At 39.8% G+C, this 6,609-nt stretch overlaps 1 protein-coding gene across 1 annotated transcript in view; it reads right to left on the bottom strand.

The window, feature by feature from the left end:
- The window catches only part of CNTN6 (contactin 6), a 92,346-nt gene extending 90,211 nt beyond the window's left edge, over positions 1–2,135 (bottom strand). Inside the window, exon 1 of the mRNA XM_010297572.1 lies at positions 2,017–2,135. The gene's annotated coding sequence lies outside the window, so the exon portion shown is untranslated. The remainder of the gene's footprint in view (positions 1–2,016) is intronic.
- Between the last annotated feature and the right edge of the window lie 4,474 nt (positions 2,136–6,609).

Below are 6,609 nucleotides of genomic sequence, written 5' to 3'. Positions count from 1 at the left end.
TTCCTGCTGTAGTCATTCTGTATTTCTGAATCAAAGAAAAACCTTGCAGTAGTCTTTTCCATCACTCAACAAAGGATATGGTTAAAATTTCATACTTCATGTCCTTGATTTATCTAAAATTGTTGGAACTTTAAATATATGGGCTCAATTTTTATCTGATAAAACTGGCACTAGCTCTAGTGAAATCAAAGAAAAGTGCTGAAGATTCCTCATTGCTTTCAAGTCATGGGGAAAAGCTCCCAGGTTGTAATAGCAGCAGTGGTAGCCTGATAACTTCTGTTTGACCTAGACGGTTCAGGATCCATCCCCGGGTGTTGACCTGGTCTCACTAGAGTAACTGAGGCTTTGCAAAGAAAATTATGAATCTAATTAATGGCTGGGTAGAAAGCACTTAAGAAAGTGAAAAAGAAAATATGAATATCAGGTATGTGATGGGAGGAGACTTCATAGGTCTCCTGCCTAATGAAACCTGCTGTCTCTACTATTTGTGCGTGTGAGAATCCATGGTTGGAAATACAAAGGCCAGTAATTTTTACAGGTCTCTGAGGAAGTTGCCTGTGTAAATGGATATGAAGCAGATGGATGGATGAACTGGAAAGACTTGAAATTCATGACATGAACCAGTGGATATTCATGTTGAAAACTGGAAAAACAAACAGGATGGTAAATCGGTGAGGATTTCTACTTCTACGAAGTTACATTGCAACAAGGAGATAAAGTATTCCTTTACTAGCAAATATGTGGAAACAAATTAATACATAAAGTACAAAAGCCAAGTTGATAACCAGTAGTGTTATCTACAATTAACTAAAGTACTGTACTTTACAGAGAAAACTGTTGTGTGAGCAACTGAAAGAAATGCTAAGTATTTGGTGGGGCACAATTTTATTTTACATCTTGCATGGATTTTTTTTTTTTAATTTTCCTTTTCCCAGACCACTATTTTTCCCATTCTTTTCTGAAGAAAGCACACTCTCATTTGTTCCAGATTTCCAGCTTTTCCTCTTATTAGACACAGATTTCCAGATGCTTGGTGCAACAAGCTACTTTTTAAATGGTAAGTCCACAGTTATTGAATAAACAAACAATCCTATGTACAAAATTTTTATTAATTGATATTAATCGAGACCACAGATTATTGTAAACTAGATATCAGAGCTGGGCCTTGATCTTTCTGTAAATAAACACTACCCTGGGCTGCCCCCAAAGCCGCGTGGCCAGCAGGGCGAGGGGGGGTTCTGCCCCTCTGCCCCGCTCCGGGGAGACCCCCCTGCAGGGCTGCGTCCGGCTCCGGAGCCCTCGGCACAGGAGAGACACGGACCTGCTGGAGCGGGGCCAGAGGAGGCCCCAGCAATGCTCCGAGGGCTGGAACAGCTCTGCTGGGAGGACAGGCTGGGAGAGCTGGGGGGGTTACGTTTTTCCGTTTTTCACAGCTGTTCTGTGGGTTCAGAAGTAATTTTGTATGTTTTACAATACTTTGGGGACAATTTTCAATGATGTGCTTTCTTTTCCTGTGTTAATTTTCTTAACAGTAGACTAGCAAAGATGTTTTTCCTTCTTTCCTCAAATTTACTATACCTACATTGCTTTTAATTTTTCACTCTTTTCTTCCTCTTCCCCTCAGTTCTGACAAGCAGGCTTCAAACGGTGTGATACCATCACTATGTACAGCAAAATTTTTTTTTTTCCTTTAAATAAAATCAGTGGCTGTGAAAACATTTCATTTCTATACGTGTAAGTGACAAGTCCTAGATGCAGCCTTAGCCCCAGGACTTTCCTCATACTACATCAGCAGCAAATCTACCAACAAAACCCCTCTCTATCCTGGAAGCAAAGAAAGTCAGGGTCTTTCTAAGGGCTGTACTCCCAAATGTGGAAAAGTAGCAAACCCAGCCCCAAAGCCAGTCTCGCTGTGAGTGCTTGCCACATTTTGAGGTATGCCTGACAGTGTACCACTGATTAAAACACAGTTAAAAGATTTACAGTGAGAAAATATTTTTCCGAAGTTGACTTCACCTGTAGTATGGGAGTGGATATCCTTTAGCTGTACAGTTCAGTAGGATTTCTGGGTTTGCTGAGCCCACGGAATAAGTGATATCATATGGCTCTTGGACAAAAATAGGACCATGAAGGGTTTCTTCTCCTGTGAAAGAAAAACAATAATTTAAGATTAGACATCTTTAGCGTGTCCTTACACATAAAAGCGTCCTTTGGTGTCCTTTGCTTTCGGTCAAAAGTTAAGGTCTGCTATTATATTCAGCAGAGAATCTACCTCCAGACATTTGGCTATTAAGGAGGAAATATTTCAAGCCTGATTGATAATAAAATCATATATCCCAGGTGCTGGTGATTTATTTTGCAAGTGACAGTGAAGACCAGCTTCTTTGCATGTTTCCTATGGAAGCTATATGGCCATCTATTAATTCTCCCCCAGCTACCTCGTACTTGTGCTTTAGATCACGACTGGCAGCAGGAAAGGATGAAGTTGTGGCTTCCTGTGTTTGGCACGTCTCTCTCCCTGCTCGCCTGGCCTCTCCTGCTGCTGCTGGCGTCCAGAAGGTCACATCACAGTCCAAGGGAATCAGTCATTTCCTTCTCCTCTAACCCTTCACATCCGTTGATATATTACTTTTATATACTTCAGCTGTCCTGGTTTCAGGGTTTGGTTTGGGTTTTTTGGTTTGGTTGTTGGGGGGGGAATTTCTTCCCTCATTTGGGCCCTTTGGAAACAGACGCAGCATGAAATAAGGGTTGATTACTCATTTTCACTAGAACCTGTATCCTTCTGGTGACCCTCAGAGTCTAATTACAGTATGGGGACAACACAAGGAGATGACAGACATGTGGGCTGGGGTAAGACCCATCTGCTTCCTCAAAATCTCAGGGGTTCCTGCAAGGCAAAACTTCATGGACTTTAAGTCATTTTTTCACAGCTAAAACTGAATACTAGTGACAGAACAAATAAATGAACCTAGATCCTTTGGATAAAGCTTAGCGACTGGACCATCCTCTGGTTCTCAGATGTCTTACACGAGTTCAAGAAAACCAGAAAGTTTTCAGTACAGTTACACAGCTGGGAAGAAGAGGTATTAACCCAAAAAACTAGTAGGTCTACAGTTGTGTTCTGGAAGCAACATATATGTTGGCAGCAATCATGTCTGGTTTTATTCACCGATTTTATCTGCGTGTTGGTAATGAGAGAGGGAAGGTACAACCTACTTCCCAACGGCCACTGATTCACCACAGCCGGTGGCCTTACGTCAGTGCCTAGGTCACCAAGTGCAATCCTCTTGCTCTACAGCCCTGTAACTCTTAGGGCATTTTCTCAGCTGCTGCAAGTAGGTCTCGCTCCGCTGACCCCAGCAGAGCCTCCTCCTGCATCCCCGAAGGCGATCGGCTGGCCTGGTGCATTAACTCGGCTTGCACCCCCAGGCAGCTCCCCAAGCTTCACCCCAGCCGGGTCAGCTCCGGCCGCTGGCACCCTGACAACCCAAGCACCTTCTGCAGGGCCGAAAGCAACCGCAGAGCGTGCGTCAAAACCCAGATCACCTGTATCTGCTGTCAGCAGCGTACCTTTTCACCTCCCTTTGTACTGTTCTACCACTTCAACCTACTTCCTTTAAATTTAAAAAAAAACAGACCATCGTTGTTACCAGCTTTCCTTTTTTTGTGCCACTTGCTGTTTTTCCCAGTCCTAATCCTGGAATCGTATGAAAAATTTTTATCTGAAGTAATGAGAATATTCAATTTGTTTTAAATATGATTGATTTTTAGTTTTTATTTGATATCTGAAATTTTTTTAACCACACCAGAAAAGTTAACTACCTAATCTTTCTAGGAGTAAAATTGTTTTTTACTGATGAATGTAGTCAGACTTTTCTACTTCAGTGGTTCTAAAGCAAGGAACATTTGGCAAAACTCTAGAGAGTGACGAACAAATGAAAATGTTTCATATTTAAGCATTTTGACCAGAAGCTTTTTTAAGGATGGCATCTGTTAATTACAATGTTTTAATGGAGATGACCATTCCTATGTGTGTGTTAGCCTGATTTACACTGTATATCCTTTGGAAATTCAGAAAGTCAGCCCAGCTGTGAGTGTATTTTCATGAGCAGTACCTGTGAGAAATAGCCTTCAAGAGAATTGGAGTAAAATTCAAAGTAGCAGTCAAAAAAGATTGATTAGTTTTATACCACAATAGCTGTTTGGGTAGACACATCTCGTTTTAAGAATATGTCATGTTATAAAGATAGTGTGGGTATGCTAGAAAGAAAAAATACACCCTCTCAGTTTAGGATGTAGAGTAAGTCAGGCTAGTAAAAGAGCTGAGATGAGCTAGCGGTTTGAAGATAAAATATTAAACATGGCTGACCATTATATGTGATAAGTGACATAACAGACCATAAAATGCAGTAAATCACATAAAAAGTATCAATTTCCATAACCTTTTCACTCAGCTAAACTTTGTAGACTATATGTGAACTTAGAGTAGACTCCAAATATTTCATGACTTATCCATAACTAGTGGACACAGGTGAAAATCTCAGAAAATGAAAGAAGCTGTCGTTCAACTACGTTCAAGACACGGTATGGCCTTGCTGTCTGCTTTTGCTGGGGTTACTCAAATACCTGAAGATAAGCATGCATTTCAGCCCCTACCTCTGTCTAGAGCTTAAATTCATAATTTTTTTATTCTTTATATTGTGGTTCTTCCAGGAGTCGTTAGTCATAGAGCAAGATGCTGTAGAAAAATAAATAACTCATATCTTACAGTTCCAACCGTAAGCAGAAAGATTATGCATCTCCCAATATTGACCTAAGACCCCAAATTATTTTTACTTTCACACTTTCAGAATCAAATGATTGTAAAGCAAACCAGAACTATCTCTATTTCTCATGGTCGTCTTTCTTCTTCTGGGGAGTAGGGGAGAGAACAATTTGTTCAGCAAACTATGCGGGGCAAGGCAGAACGGCTCTCAGAGATGGTGGCCAGACACACTTAAATAATCTTTGTTTCTTTTTCTGCTACTCTTCTATTTTTCATCCCTTGACAAATTTTAAGAATTTTTTTTTCACTGTTTCCACAATTGATCCTTTGACCTGTCTTTGGTAGGAAATTTCTTCCCTTCTAGATTCATTTACTTAACCTGTTAGTCATTCTCACTGCCTTCCCAGAACTGCCAGTGGAAAGCTTTTCTAAAGCACCAAAATGACCTAGGGATCATTGCTCCATTTTTTAAATCAGTGTGCTGGGTGGGCCTGAAATTAACAGTAGTTAGCTACCTGATGTACCTAAAGATCCCTGGTTTAGCTGATAAAAATGTAAATATTTTGGTAAATCTGGAATTAAATTCCCCCGATGAGTACTAAATGGAATTTAGACTTATTTGTCATTTGCAGACTTTTAAACATCTTAGTTCTTTTATTCAGGGTCCTTAATACAACAGACCCTTATTGTCTCGAATAAGGTCACAATAGTTTACACGTACCCTAACGGCTCCTTTACAGTAGACACGTCGCAGTCCCTATCACAAAAATATTGTCCGTGTATTTTAGTAAAGGTGGCTTCATGCCATCACTTTGTTTTCTCTTTAATATCCTTTTCTTGCTGCCTGATCGGCAACGGAGGATAACACCAAATTTGAGAGAAATGATGTGCACTTTCAGAGGCAACGGTGTACTATGAGTCCATCTCTTATTTATAGAAAGGGTCAGACTGGTCATTTCTAATTTCCTGATGCATCCTTTTGCGTTTCGTATAGAGAATGGCCATCTATTTCTCTCCCATTCTCCAGATTCAATACCAGTCACCATGATTTCTCCAGAGATACATATGACAAATGAACCTTTGTAAGACTGTTTACTTTTGTTAAGATTTAAATAATTCAGATTTTTTTGACCTATTGGAATATGAATATTTGATAAAATGTATCATATTTGTACATAAAACGTGTGTGTGAATCCTCAGCGTGGTGCTTGAAAGCGAATATAAACTCTTGTTTTGAAATGTTTTATAAGAAGTTAAAATGTATTTCTTTATGATACCCAATCAGTTTGATCTCCATAAAGACCATAATTATGCTAGTCTGAATGAAAATCTAAAACATGAAAATGAATCAACATTCCTTTATTCATTATATATTGTCTTCAGCCAATATAGAGATTAACACAGTGCCAGTGGAAGAGGAGGAAGCCTATTTTTGTCATAATTACATATCGGCAGAGGATATCACAATGCTTTCCTCTCATTTATGGGCAATGGCTAATTATATCGGGCTATGATATTCACGTCAAATGTAGTCAAAAAGTTTTTGGTTGGTTGCAATAAATATTGAAATGTTTATGCACTGTCTCATCCAGACAAGGAGAATGAAATACAAATCTGGAGACCACATTTAATCAGCTTAATTTCCAGCCAAATCCTGCTCCCTGTTATTCCCTGTTGTCTGACTCTGGCTGGCTTCATGTTTAACTCCTTATGAGGTATCTGCTTAACTAGAAATGCTAGGCAATACAGCCTGAGAGCAATTTAGGCTGGCCAAGACCCAGTCCGTAACATATGTATAGATAACTGAGTAGACCAATATTGCACGCCAGCTGACTTTTTTA

Source organism: Phaethon lepturus, unplaced genomic scaffold, assembly GCF_000687285.1.
Source record: "Phaethon lepturus isolate BGI_N335 unplaced genomic scaffold, ASM68728v1 scaffold22, whole genome shotgun sequence".
NCBI classification, from domain to species: domain Eukaryota; kingdom Metazoa; phylum Chordata; class Aves; order Phaethontiformes; family Phaethontidae; genus Phaethon; species Phaethon lepturus.
The sequence above is the reverse complement of the archived record's forward strand: the minus strand, read 5'-3'. Positions and strand labels throughout refer to the sequence as shown.